The sequence below is a fragment of the Carassius auratus genome, chromosome 12 (genome assembly GCF_003368295.1).
Source record: "Carassius auratus strain Wakin chromosome 12, ASM336829v1, whole genome shotgun sequence".
In the NCBI taxonomy this organism is placed as follows: domain Eukaryota; kingdom Metazoa; phylum Chordata; class Actinopteri; order Cypriniformes; family Cyprinidae; genus Carassius; species Carassius auratus.
Window position 1 is genome coordinate 2,476,887 of NC_039254.1, and position 13,889 is coordinate 2,490,775.

Here is a 13,889-nt window from a genome sequence, read left to right on the forward strand (position 1 = left end):
TAAAAGCCGACATGGCTAATAGCAGCAGCTAGACTAGAACTAAAAGCAGACTAAAAGCAAGGCATGACTAAAAAAAAAAAATTACATCGTGTCCAAAGTATTTAAAACTTCCTTTGGCCACCCCTCAAATGTTGCCTTGACCAATCAGATATGTTCTTGGGTCTTGGGTATCATAAATCATTTGTTTATCTTACCAAGCATGTGGTTCTTGCCTCACAGGGTCTAATTTTGGACATGATTCCTATAACATGATTATGATATATTTTACAAATAAATGATTGTCAGGATATCAAGCAAGAAAATGCGATTATTTCAATACTAGACATGACTAGGTATCCTATAGTTATCAAAAGACATACACAATAAGTGATTATACATGATAGTCAAATGTGTGGGTTACACGTAAATGAATATGGAGTTAAGCAATGGAATGATTCATTCATAAGTCTTTTTGAGTTCATTCTGGTCCATATATAATGTATAAGGGTTTCTTTGCCATTCTCTGGCAAAGGACTTTTCTGTGAAGACAAAGGTTTAAAGCCCTTCCCCTTAGGAATTTCAGTCTGGTTCACTGGCTGGGGGGGGAAGTCAATGCAAGTATTTAACTTGATCTCCTGGGTTTACATGTGATGTCCAGCGTTGCATTCCAATCACGAACAATAAATTTGACAATCTCTTCTTCGAATTAAAATTGTCAATAATTGTTCTATTGGTGTTAATGTTGAAAGCTGTTGTGTGAACAAGTTGGTTGGTTGGTTATCTTGCTTGGTTCCTGTGGCACTAGAACTGATTTATGACTTCCTTGAGGAATTCAGCTCATGTTTCAATGCACACAGCTCTGATAGACTCTTTGATTTGTCTGATTTGACTCATTTCTGCTACATATATCCCCCTTTCGATCGGCGAGGTGTTTAGGTGAAGACATCGTCGATCGCTGGAGAAACAAAGGCAGAAGAAGCAGACAAACACAGCAAACAGCAAGACAACACCTCCATGACAGTTACTGTACTGGTGCAGGCATCAGGTTATTTAGGTACACATGTTAAGTTCAATTAGTCAATGTAGTTTAGCACATTGAGGATAGTTTAGATCGTCTTGGAAATTGTTTTTATTTTGATTCATCAATCAAATTTGTGGTTAACTTTGTTTGGTTCTTCTAGGTTGTCTTACTTTACATGTTTACCATTAGTTTTCTAGTAATTTCATTTTCAATTCAATGGATTGACCTATCATGCATGGAGCTCTCTGGCTTCCATTCAGTTTAGAGTGGCTGGCGGATATTAGGTGTTGCGAGTCAATCCTAATATCAGACCTTCGACCCTCGCAGGGTGTCTAGGCGTTTCACCTACTCAGGAAAGAGGGGAAGGAGAAGGATAGGTAAAAGAAGAACAAAACAAACAAGGCTGCTGTGGGTTTTCCTAGCATGGGTTACAACTACTATTGAGCTAGGATGTCAGGTGCAGCTAGTGTGTCGTGAACCTTAACTTAGTGTCAGGTGTTCTACCTATTGTGAGGATGGCTGCACGTTTCTTCATGGTGGGTATGTGTAACTTTGTTACGCTAAAAGTTGGATATTCTACCTGTGGGAAGAATATGTTTGTTGACTGTGTTATCAGTAGATGTGTTTACCTCTGGGTGTAGGTAATGTTGTGTGTTACTGGTGTAGTGCATGTGTGGTCAGATCTGTTCAAATCTGTGTTGTCTCCCCTTTTTCTAGCATGTCACTGAAGACTGGCTCTCAGCATCCTTGGCTTGGATGAGGGCATGTCCATGGTCTAATGAGGGGTCAGTCCAGCAAGGCAGGAAGTTCTTTAGCAGACAGTCGGAGGCAGTTTGGCATGGCTGTGTGAAGCTGAGTTGCAAAACTTGTCTCCTATGTTGCATTCTTCTTGTGATGCCTTCTGGCTGTAGCAGACTTTCTGACCTTCTGTGCTCTGGTGGTTGCTGTTGCACAGACAGGGAATTTGGAACTTGGAGTTGGAGTTCATTTGACAGTTTGTTAGTGACTGAGGTGATGTCCTTTAGTACCTCAGATTTTTCATCAACAGTTGGCCGTTAAAGACTTGTTCATTCTGGGTTGTTGTTGAACAGGTGCTTGTCATCTCTGATGTGGTGCACCAGGTGATCACCGGCCTTCCGTTCTGTCGCTGGTCACAGCGCATGACTCAACTTTGTGGTCACCTGCATGTAAATTGTCTTGAAGGAACTCTCTTAGTTGTTCCATGACTTGTTCCGTGTCTTCTAATGGTAAGCGGTTATGTTCTTGTGAGTACTCAGCACTGTGCATGTTTGAGTGGTGCTGAGGTGGGTTTTGTTGTCGCTTACCCACACGAGTTGCTCTTGGATGAGTCAGGTGATTACCTTTGGATATCTGGTTAGGTTTCCAGATGTTATCCTTTTGGTTTCTTGAGAAGCGTGGCTGGTCCCATGGATTTTTCCAGCAGTTGGGCTGAAAGCGGTCGTGGATATGGGCGTCACGTTCTCTGTGCTCTTGATGGAAGACTCTGGTGTTGTGATGCCGCTGGGTGTCGTCCAGTGCAAGGCTTGAGTCTTTGTTGACAGAGTTCAAGAGTGTGGATGTTTTGTTACCTTTCTTTGAGGCCAACTTCTGCTTGTTATAGGCCTTCTGTGTTAGGTCACGCAACTGTTGGATGGTCATGGAGTTCGGACAGGCCATGACACCTAGATGGTGACTTACTCCGGGGTGCAGATTCTTTAGGAAGAGGGTTTTGAAGTTCACATCCTCTTCAAGGTCAGAGTTGTTGTGTGCACCAAAGTAGGATTGTCGGAGTCGGTTGTAGTAAGCTTGTGGAGTCTCTTGACGACCTTGTTTGGTTTCCAAGGCAGTTAACAGTCCATGTTCAGACTCTGGGTCTGTAAACTCTTTAATCAGGACCTCACGAAGTCGCTGGTAGTTTGACTTGGTTTGACTGGGCTGTCGATCTAGAAAGTTTCGTACCTCGGAGCTGGACGTGGCTCTAAGGAGGTATAACCAGTCTCTGTCAGTCACATGAGGTCTCACTTCCAGGTGAAATTCAATATCTCGCAGATAAGCTTGGATGTCGGGGCTCTCTGTGGAGTTCGGGTTGAACCTGCTGATGTTTTTAGACAGCTTGTTGAGGTCTTTGATGGTCATCCCGTGTGCAGCTTCAAGGCCTTGGACGGGAGGTTTTCTTTCGTTGGCAGGAAAGGGTTGTGTGGCGAAGGCAGGTGAGGTTTTGGGTTGTGGCCCTTCGCTCCTTTCGTCACATGCCAGTTCTTGGACGTGGGACTCTGCTCTGCTCAGCAGTGATGAGGCTAAGAGATGTTTCTCTTTTCTTGGCTCTAGTTTGTGCTTGTAAGCATTTTGGAGTTCTTTTCTGACCATGTAGAGCTCATCGTTGGTATCGTCTAGTTGTTGGGTCAGATTGTCCATTTCAGTTCTGTACCTTTCAAGGTGGTCTTTCAAAGCACTGATTTCAGAGTTTTTGTTTCTGATGTCTATCTTGGCTTTCTCTAGTAGCTGTTCGGCATACTGGAGTCTGTTTACCAGGTCTTTCTGAGCAGCCGTTGTATGTTGCTGGTCGAGCTGAGCTGCTGCCAGGGCTGCTTGGAGCTTCATAACTTGTTCTGTTGTATCCTGCTCCCTCTCGCTGGGTGCTTTGAGTTGATTTTGAACTTTCACTTCCAGCTTGTCTATGCGACGTTGAGCACGTGTCAGCTCCTCTTGAAGGTGGGTGATGTGCTTGTCGCTCAGTTTCAGCTGGGTTGTGAAGGCATAGCTTAGTGAGCTCGTGATCTTGACTAGCTCCTCGTGGTTGTTGTTCTGGCTTGAATCTTGTGTCAGGAATCTTCTCAGGATTAGGATTATTATTAAAAATAATAACAGTTCAAATGTCTTTGGAGTGAGGCTGTCTGTTATGCCTCTCAGCCAAATGTTCACATCTTCCCCATGGGAAATGGGGTCTGCAGTCTGCGGCATGTTGGCACGCTGGGGAGAAGAGAGACTGACACAGATCTGTGTGGAGTAAAAGCCTATGTGTGGTGGGACAACTAAGTGTTGTATCAGTGATTGTGAACCACTAGTGAAATGTGGTGATGACTGTGTTGGTCTCAGGGTGTCTAAGTAGACTAGAGATGCGAAGACTTTGTCACTCTAATGAGGAAGAGGAAAAGAGAGACAGAGGTGAAAAACAAATTCAAATGACAAGCAAAATTTCTGTTTTTCAAATGAGGAAAATTATTTTTTCCAATTAAATGTTATCAAAAACATAAACAATATTATTATATTTCTTGCTTTGGACAAAAGAATACAATAATAATTCTGATATCTCTTTTCTTAGTCTGACAGGATTGACACCGTACACCTTTCAGTTGGACCGCTCACCAGGGAGTCAGCGAAGGCGACAGTTGCTCAACACGTATCTCTATTAAATTGATCTCAACGATGGATGAGATGCTAAAATTTGTATTGCGTTTCCAAATGTAGGGAGGTTAGGAAGAACAAATGAGAGGATGATTACAATCAAATTCATAAGGATGATTCGTCGTCTTTGGCACGATTGTGTATTTACTTCACTTAGAATTGATTGATGGTTCTTACATGTCCTACAAATGTAAAAAGAGAAGAGGAAAGTAAAGGAGAGAGAGGACGGAGATGGTAAGTCTCAGTAGCGGTTATCTCAACTACAAGCAGAGCGTTGTGTTAGTTGCTGCACAACTAATCAAACAAAATAAACTTTAAGTGAAAGAGGGTTGTCTTTCTAATTTATTTGAACTCGTAGTGAGGGATAACAATGTCTCCTTTTAGGGCTCAGGTTTGTCGTTCCCAGGCTAGGATACACAAAAGAAATGGTAAGAAATAGGAAAATTAAAAAAAAAATTAATAAATGGGCAAAATATGCAAAAATGAAATTAAAAAGAGGAAATCAATACGTAAAACAATAGTGGTTAAGTGTATAACCAAAACAGGAAGAGGGGTAAAACGCATTCAAATAAGTAAAGGTCTGAATAGCATATATTCAGATGGGTAATAAATAAATTAGGAAGAATAAGTTTACTTAACTTCCAAAGTTCAAGGCTTATTCATTCCTAAAATAATTAAGACCAAAAGAGAATACTAGAAATAAAAGATCATATGAAATGATCTGAGAGGGAAATTTTAAATGATTCAAAATAAATTTAATGTTTCAATTAAATTTCAATTTGACAATTAATAATTGTGAGTCAGTATTTCCCTTTCTAGTAAAATGAAAATAAGTGGTCTAGTGAGAAAACAGAGCGATAAAAAGAAAGAGACTAACAAGTGTTAGTTAAGATGTTTAAAATGGTTAAATCACGTCAGCGTTGCCCAAACACACATTATTCTACCACTGGATGGTAATGCTAACGGCTAACCTTTGAGGCTAGTGGCTTTAGTATAGACTTCAATGTAAATGCAATGGTTTCGTTAGCTTAGCGACACCGCAGAGTTTTGTGCGCTGCGCGTGCACAGTTCAGAGTTGCTCCGGAAGTACGTTAGGCTTCCTGGTCACGGTCGTCACTATGGCAACCAAAACACATTCTAGTGGATTAGCACATGAATCGTTGCATTGTTGCAAATACAGTTAAGCATGTTACATGAAATGTCGGCTCATTTCAACACTGTACAAATAACAACACCGCCTTTCAGTTGGTTTTGCGATGTGGCACTTAAACTCTCAGTTTGTATAGAGTTAAATTTATCTTACTTCAAATAGCAGCTTCCTGCTGTAGTTATTATATCAATCTCAGCAATTTGATTCTCCGTGCCAGTTTTTCTGGACACAAACATAAAGGTTTTCCTTCGCTGTTGGTACACAGTTAAAATTTACTTGATCAAGCTTTTAAAACACTCCCATTCAAATTACTCTCGGACACACGCAGTGTTACGCGAGATTGCATTCACTTTGTGAACGGATACACATGGGCAAACATTGTTCTCTAATGTTTAACGTTAACTTAGGGGAGTCGAATATCAAATTTGATTCGGCAGTGGAACACGCACTGGCAATCAAACTATATGAAATATGAATACGGGGACTTTGATAAATAGATTGAGGAACCCGCTCAAAACTATTCTTTATTCACCGATTTATATCCCTTTTGAAACACTAACAGTTTAGCTCCGTTCAGCAAACAGTGACCGAGATAGCGTTTGAGACACTGGAACACGCAGTGAAATCAAATCAGCTATAAAACAAGGCATTACACAAATGAGGAAGACGCTCAATTTCTACCTTATTGTACGATCTCAGATGTTTACTTTTAAGTTCACTTACTGCTGTTAACAAAGGGGAGACGGACTCGAGTTAAAGTCTCCTCTAGCTCCTTTCATTCAAGCGGGAGGGCGCGCGCTGCTTACGTCACACTCTCAAACACACACGTCTCGCAAGCTTCTCATCATTCATTCATTTAGCAAAATCAAAGATTAAATAACTTGGTTTATGCTCACAATTTAGATTAAACTGCCCGCATTCTCCACCATAATAAATGTAACGGAAACAGGTCAATTTAGCTCAAAGGGAATCATTTAAGATTTTAAAGGGAATTTGAACAGAATCACTGTTTCACGGCTGTTCACGGAGACGCGCCTGCGGTTCAGTGAACGAGCCGTTTAACATCAAATCTGCGCTGGATACTAATATCCAAACTATAGTGAAAACACTATCAATTAGCACAGTAACAAGATCGGCAGTTTAAGACATTAACTTGTAAGCACAAAACACAAGATACTTCTCTTTTCAATATGAATAAGGCTTTATTAGATAAATCTAAGACATATAAACTAATCTAACACATAAACGCACGCACACACACATTCACACAAGTTGCAGGAATATCGAAAGTTAGGGAAAGATGAGTTTAAGAGAATGGAAATATGGAATCCCAAGTTTACAGCAATACGTTAAATTGCATATACATGAACAACCATCAATCACGTAATTAGCCCTTGCATTGAGTTCCTCAATGTGACTAAAATTATATTAGATACACCAGCACAACAAATATCTGGGGATACGTTGCCTTAGTTTCCTGTGAAAGGGACTCCCGTTGAAAGGGGTATCCCGGTGTCGCTGATTGGCTGGAAGTTCAGTTGGCTGAAGTGACGTCTTGGGGAGCCCGTGCTTGGGCGTTGGCTGAAGCTGGAGTTGTGTGGCTGGTCGGAGTTCAAACGCGCAGACGAGGTCGACGTTACAAAACTTAACTCAGAACACGAAACTCTCAAACGGAAAAGAAAAGAAATAAAGTTTGACGAGACTAGGTTGTGTTCCTTCTCATTGTGGCATAAGTAGCAGCAGGCGGGCACGCTGGAACCGCGCTCAAAGAACCATGATGACTAACCACATGGCTAGATGCTACAAGCTAAAGCTAGGTAGCAAAGCTACAAGCTAAGAGCAGGCATGACTGATAGCACGAGCAAGGCTGGAACTAAAAGCCGACATGGCTAATAGCAGCAGGCAGACTAGAACTAAAAGCAGACATGGCTAATAGCAGCAGCTAGACTAGAACTAAAAGCCGACATGGCTAATAGCAGCAGCTAGACTAGAACTAAAAGCAGACTAAAAGCAAGGCATGACTAAAAAAAAAAAATTACATCGTGTCCAAAGTATTTAAAACTTCCTGTTGGCCACCCCTCAAATGTTGCCTTGACCAATCAGATATGTTCTTGAGTCTTGGGTATCATAAATCATTTGTTTATCTTACCAAGCATGTGGTTCTTGCCTCACAGGGTCTAATTTTGGACATGATTCCTATAACATGATTATGATATATTTTACAAATAAATGATTGTCAGGACAATATCAAGCAAGAAAATGCGATTATTTGAATACTAGACATGACTAGGTATCCTATAGTTATCAAAAGACATACACAATAAGTGATTATACATGATAGTCAAATGTGTGGGTTACACATAAATGAATATGGAGTTAAGCAATGGAATGATTCATTCATAAGTCTTTTTTGAGTTCATTCTGGTCCATATATAATGTATAAAAAGGGTTTCTTTGCCATTCTCTGGCAAAGGACTTTTCTGTGAAGACAAAGGTTTAAAGCCCTTCCCCCTTAGGAATTTCAGTCTGGTTTCACTGGCTGGGGGGGGAAGTCAATGCAAGTATTTAACTTGATCTCCTGGGTTTACATGTGATGTCCAGCGTTGCATTCCAATCACGAACAATAAATTTTGACAATCTCTTCTTCGAATTAAAATTGTCAATAATTGTTCTATTGGTGTTAATGTTGAAAGCTGTTGTGTGAACAAGTTGGTTGGTTGGTTATCTTGCTTGGTTCCTGTGGCACTAGAACTGATTTATGACTTCCTTGAGGAATTCAGCTCATGTTTCAATGCACACAGCTCTGATAGACTCTTTGATTTGTCTGATTTGACTCATTTCTGCTACACTGTATATGTGAAAAAGCTCTCAATTCGTATTAATTTCCTGCTGCAGCTGCTCTCAGGGTTTGCCCCCTTACCATTATCATTACATGATTAAGTAAAACTGTGCATAGCTTATTATTGAAACAAATAGTACATTATAAAACAGACTCTAAATTTGGATTGGATAGGCCACACTCAAAACCGATATTTTATTATATTACTCTAAAAGTTCACCCAGTTCAACCACAGAAAGCTTTATAAATTGGTCTCAACATATCTTATGGTGTGCTACAGGGAATAATAACAGAAAACATTACATATATCATTGTGAAATGTGATAATAACAAATACCATTGAAAAAGTAGGTTAGCTCCATTTACAAAACAAATTGCCTGTTGCTCTAAACAGATTTTTATTTTATTGCATTCCTCATATGTGACCAGTGCTATGTAGATTGCTTACAAATTTAAGTCTGTTACTGATTACAGATTACATGATATGAACTGTAGTTAGTAAAGTAATCTAGGTTACTTATTTTAGGTAATGTACTCTGACTACTTTTTAGATTACTTTTAGATTACTTTTTTTATTAAACTTGTTTTAAATTTACTATTAAACATACCGTATTGAACATATATTTCTTTCTTTCTGCAAGTCTTTGTGAATGTAGTCAAAGCTGAATGGTATGACAGCAGTTTTTTTTTTTTTGGAAAGTAACTATAGTCTGATTTTGAGCATTTTAAAAATGTAATATACACTAATTACAAGTTCTTAATTTTTGGCATCTGATTAAATAATACAAATTACATGTAATCAGTTACTTCCCAGTTCTGTATGTGATTTAGCCTTCTGAAATCTTTAGATGCATCTCACCTGAACTATAAAAACCATGTCAAGCTATCTCTTCCACTTAGAGCTTACTACTGACAGCGCAGCTGCGATGCTCATTCAAGCTTCATACATGTCTTATATCATTAGCGTGACGTCCATTTTCAGGGGTTTGTTTGCGCATGTGTCAGAGTGTATGTGTTGGGATGTACTGTAGCTCTTCTCGTGACTCTTTGTCATTGAATCTTTCAACAGACATATTCTCATACACAATTGATGACTTTTTAAATCACCGAGATGGGCTGCTCTACAGTAAAATAGAAACCTTCATCACATGCTGTCTCCTGAGTGCTCTTTAGTTGTTTGGGGAAGTGTTGCCATGGCAACCGTTTTCACCATCTGACATGGAGCCTTAACGCATCATGTTAACCCTTGATCCTCTCGAACTTTGTTGACCCCTGACCTCATTTGCCCCAAACCTTTTGCACAGAGGAACTGGGTTGTTTCCATAGTAACAAAGATGTGGGCTGATCCATGTAGAAAATGAACTGTGATTCACTTTGCCAGGTGAAATTTCCTGTCACTTAGCCATATCATCTTCTCTCAGTCATTTTGTTGCTCTGCTGTTTTACTGTGACAGGACATAATTCGCTCTGTTCAAAGTAATTTCAATGGTTTATGAGGATTTTTTATATATATCTTTTTGATTCTCTGTGCAAAATTAGTTCATAATAGTCTCATATTTAGACAGTCTTTAGCCTTATATAGTTCTACAGAGATACAAATGATAATCAATGTTTATATATACTACTGTTCAAAACTTTGTGGTTTAGGCAATTTTTTATGTTTTTAAGTCTTTTATGCTCACCGGGGCTGCAGTAATAACTGTAATTAACAGTTACAGTTACAATTAACAGTTGTATATTACACATCTACTTAAATAATTACTAGTTTAAATTATAGACACAAAATATTGATTTGATTTAAAAGATTTGTACACAAAGCTTCTGTAAAGAAAGCAGTTGCTGGCAAGTGGCAAGTTCAAGCAGGACATTAACAGATATGGTATAGTCATAGGACTTATTACACGCATGTCACCACATGAATAATTATGGTGATAAAATATATTGATTTAAGATTAAACTTTTTAAAAAACTTATCAGTTTGTTAGTTATCTTACAATCCATTACAGTGTACAAAAAAATCTTTGCAAAATGGCAACAGCTGCATTTGTATGAAACAAGAGAGAGTGAATCTGCAATACCAGGATGACATATTTAAATATTATTACAGAGAATATTGACTTGAGTTTTAATATTATATTAGCCAACCAAACACAAAGCTTCCACAAATATTTTTTTTTCCTGCAAGTGAATAGTGCTGTCACAGTGTCTGGTCTGTGTATCCATAGGTGTCCACTAGAGGTCTCACTTCCCCATATCGTCACCCCACGTCAGGAATTGTTTTCACACTAGCCTTTCTCTTGACTAATCACTGTTCATTGCACACAGCTGTTCCCACTCACATTGTTCGCACCTGTCTATATATACCCGCTTTATTTCTGTCATTGTTGTGGAGTCTTTGTCTTATGTCTCCCTTTATTTCGTGTTTCCTTGCCATTTCATGCTTCTTGATTTTGGTCTGCTTACCTGGATTTTGACCTTTGCTTGACTGGATTATTGATTTTGGATACCCTAATAAACACTGCATTTGGATTTACCTGTTTGTGTGCGTTCCGTGACAAGTGTCGGCTGCAGTAACTACTGTTATTAGTTTTTACTGGTTGTTATCGAAGAATAACATACCTCGGAATGTGGTGACTGACCAATCAGTATTGAGTATTCCTCAGAGGATTGTAATAACACTATTTAAAATATATTTATATTGTAATATATTTGTAAACATTCTCTAATGGCAAAGCTACATTTTCAGCACCCATTACTGCAGTCCTTCGGTGTTACAGAAATTATTCTAAGCTGAACATTTCTTATTATAATCAATGTTAAAAATAGTTGTACTTCTATATTGTTTTTATGGAAAGCATGATGCATTTTTTTCATGAATCTTTAATGAGTAGTAAGTTTAAAAAAAACGTCATTTATTTTAAATAGAAATATATATAGAAAGACATTATAAATGTCTGTACTGTCCATTTCAATTACCGTATTTTTCGGACTATAAGTCGCACCTGAGTATAAGTTGCATCAGTCCAAAAATACGTCATGATGAGGAAAAAAACCTATATAAGTCGCACTGGACTATAAGTCGCAGTTAGAACCAAGATCCAGGAGAAAACATTACCGTCTACAGCCGCGAGAGGGCACTCTATGCTGCTCAGTGCTCCTGTAGTCTACACAGAGCAGCATAGAGGGCCATCTCGCGGCTGGAGACAGTAATGTTTTCTATTGGTTCATGTCTCTTAGTTCATTTCTCTTGGTTCATGTCAAATTAATTTTGATAAATAAGTCGCACCTGGCTATAAGTCGCAGGACCAGTCAAACTATAAAAAAAGTGTGACTCATAGTCCAGAAAATACGGTATGTAATGCATCCTTGCTATATAAAAGTATAGATTCCTTTAAAAAATGCTGGTCCCAAATCTGACAGCTCTATCTAGTAAACAAGCACTCTGAAAATCATCCTCTCCTCTCCCATACTCTCACAGTGCTGCTAACATCTAGTTACTGTACATTCATCACTTTGGCTTACTGCCCAACATTTAGCACTTTCTCCAGCCAAAAGCTTAAAATAACAGTGTATCCACAATATGTTTATGCTGCTGATTATGAACAAATCATCAAACATCTTTAATGTTTAACATATAATGGCATTTAGATTGTTATAAGGACAATCAGTCTTTGTGTAATACCATGGAACTATTCTTATGATGCAACTGAAACATAATTAAGGAAATTTTATATAATTAAGTGTGCATTTGGGTTTTGTTGGTGCGTTTATAGCAACTTTTAGCTTGCACCACTCCTTGCTGAAGCACAGTAATTTGTATCTACTGGGAGATTCTCTCACAGAGACTGGCTGATGGTTGATGTCCCATCCAGCCTGTCATCACAGCAGTCACCAGCCTTTTGTATATTAACAGTAGCACAATGCATGTTTCTTGAGAACAGTGATTGGTTGAGACAGCCTTTCCAGATGAATGCTGACAAATATTAACCTGCCTTTAAATCACATGTGACAGTTGACAGGCACTTTCTGTCCGAGACAATGCTGTCACAAAGTTGCAGCCTTATATTTGAATATCAAATTTTTATAACCAGTATTTTCCCATTTTACTGTAAACTTTTACTTTGACTCCTGTGGGTTAAATGTGAACAATCGGTAGAAAGACATCTGGACCCCATCTTGCTGACTCTTGCATATTATTAAAGATTAAATACTTTGTAGTATAGAAGAACACGTCCCCAGTTATGCTATTTTATATCACAGACCACTGTAAATAGGCATATGCAACTTGAGATGTCATTACAAGACCACATGAAATATTTTTGTTTAGTTTTCAAGCAGGTAGTGTACCTGACAAAGACTCCCATCAATAGGACAATAGGGGGTGCTACAGCAAATAAAAGCATGAAAATGCTCGTATCTCATAGAATGTTTCTCATAGACTCAAAAATATTTTTGGAATCCTTGGGTCAAAACGAAGAAAAGTGTAGAAAGATTCAGATTCGCTCTACGAGGTCCGGTTTTCCCGCCATTTTGAAGTATATTCAAAACCTACTGTTGTGAACTAGACCTGGGTTTTCAAATGATCGGAGCCAAACCACTTCACCACAGAAAATCTCTCTGGACAGTGAATATCAATAATTATCAAAAACAAATTTCACTCACCATCGCATAGGGATGCCAAAAGGTTATTAACGGACAGGGCCAATTTGAATAAAATGGCGATAACTTTTGAACGGTCTTCACCAAACTCAGTATACATGTGTAAGAGCTCAATCTTTGATCAAATATATTTGAAAAAATGCACATCTCTGCCACTAAGTTGTGTTATAAGGTGGAAAATAAGATAAAAACGATTATAACTATGCAATCATTAGTTCAACTGACCTGAAAAATTGGTATGCATTGTCCTTGTCCAATGTGCCATAAGGGTCTATGAGGATAATGGCATTTCTAAAAACAAATTGGCTGCCATCAGCCAATGAAATTTTAGCAGCTACAGTATTAGACAAGGTTAACAGAGGCCAATTAGAACAAAACTGTGGGCATGTTGGACCCATATCCCTAAAGGTCTGTAAGAATATTTTAAGAAATTGGCCATTAGGGGGCAAAACTGTATGTTTCAAGTACATAAATGATTGTATATTTTATGACATACAATTTCGATCAAATCCATGCAGCTCAATTCTCTGGACTCTATAAAATAATAATTATTAAGAAAATAAAATAATTTGTAATTTGGTTACCTATAACGGGAAAAGGGGCATGGCCAAATATACCCAACAGCCTGTAAAACCTAAACAAAAATAGAAACTTAACAAACATGCAAAGTTTCATTAGGTTATTTACTCTAACAGTAAAAAATAAAAATTAATGAAAAAAAAATTAATATGAAAATGACTTTAAATTCTAAAAAAAGTTCATATATTCACACATACTCTAGATCTTCATATATGATAGATCTCCTCATTCTGAACAGCTTTGCCTCTAGGATGCTG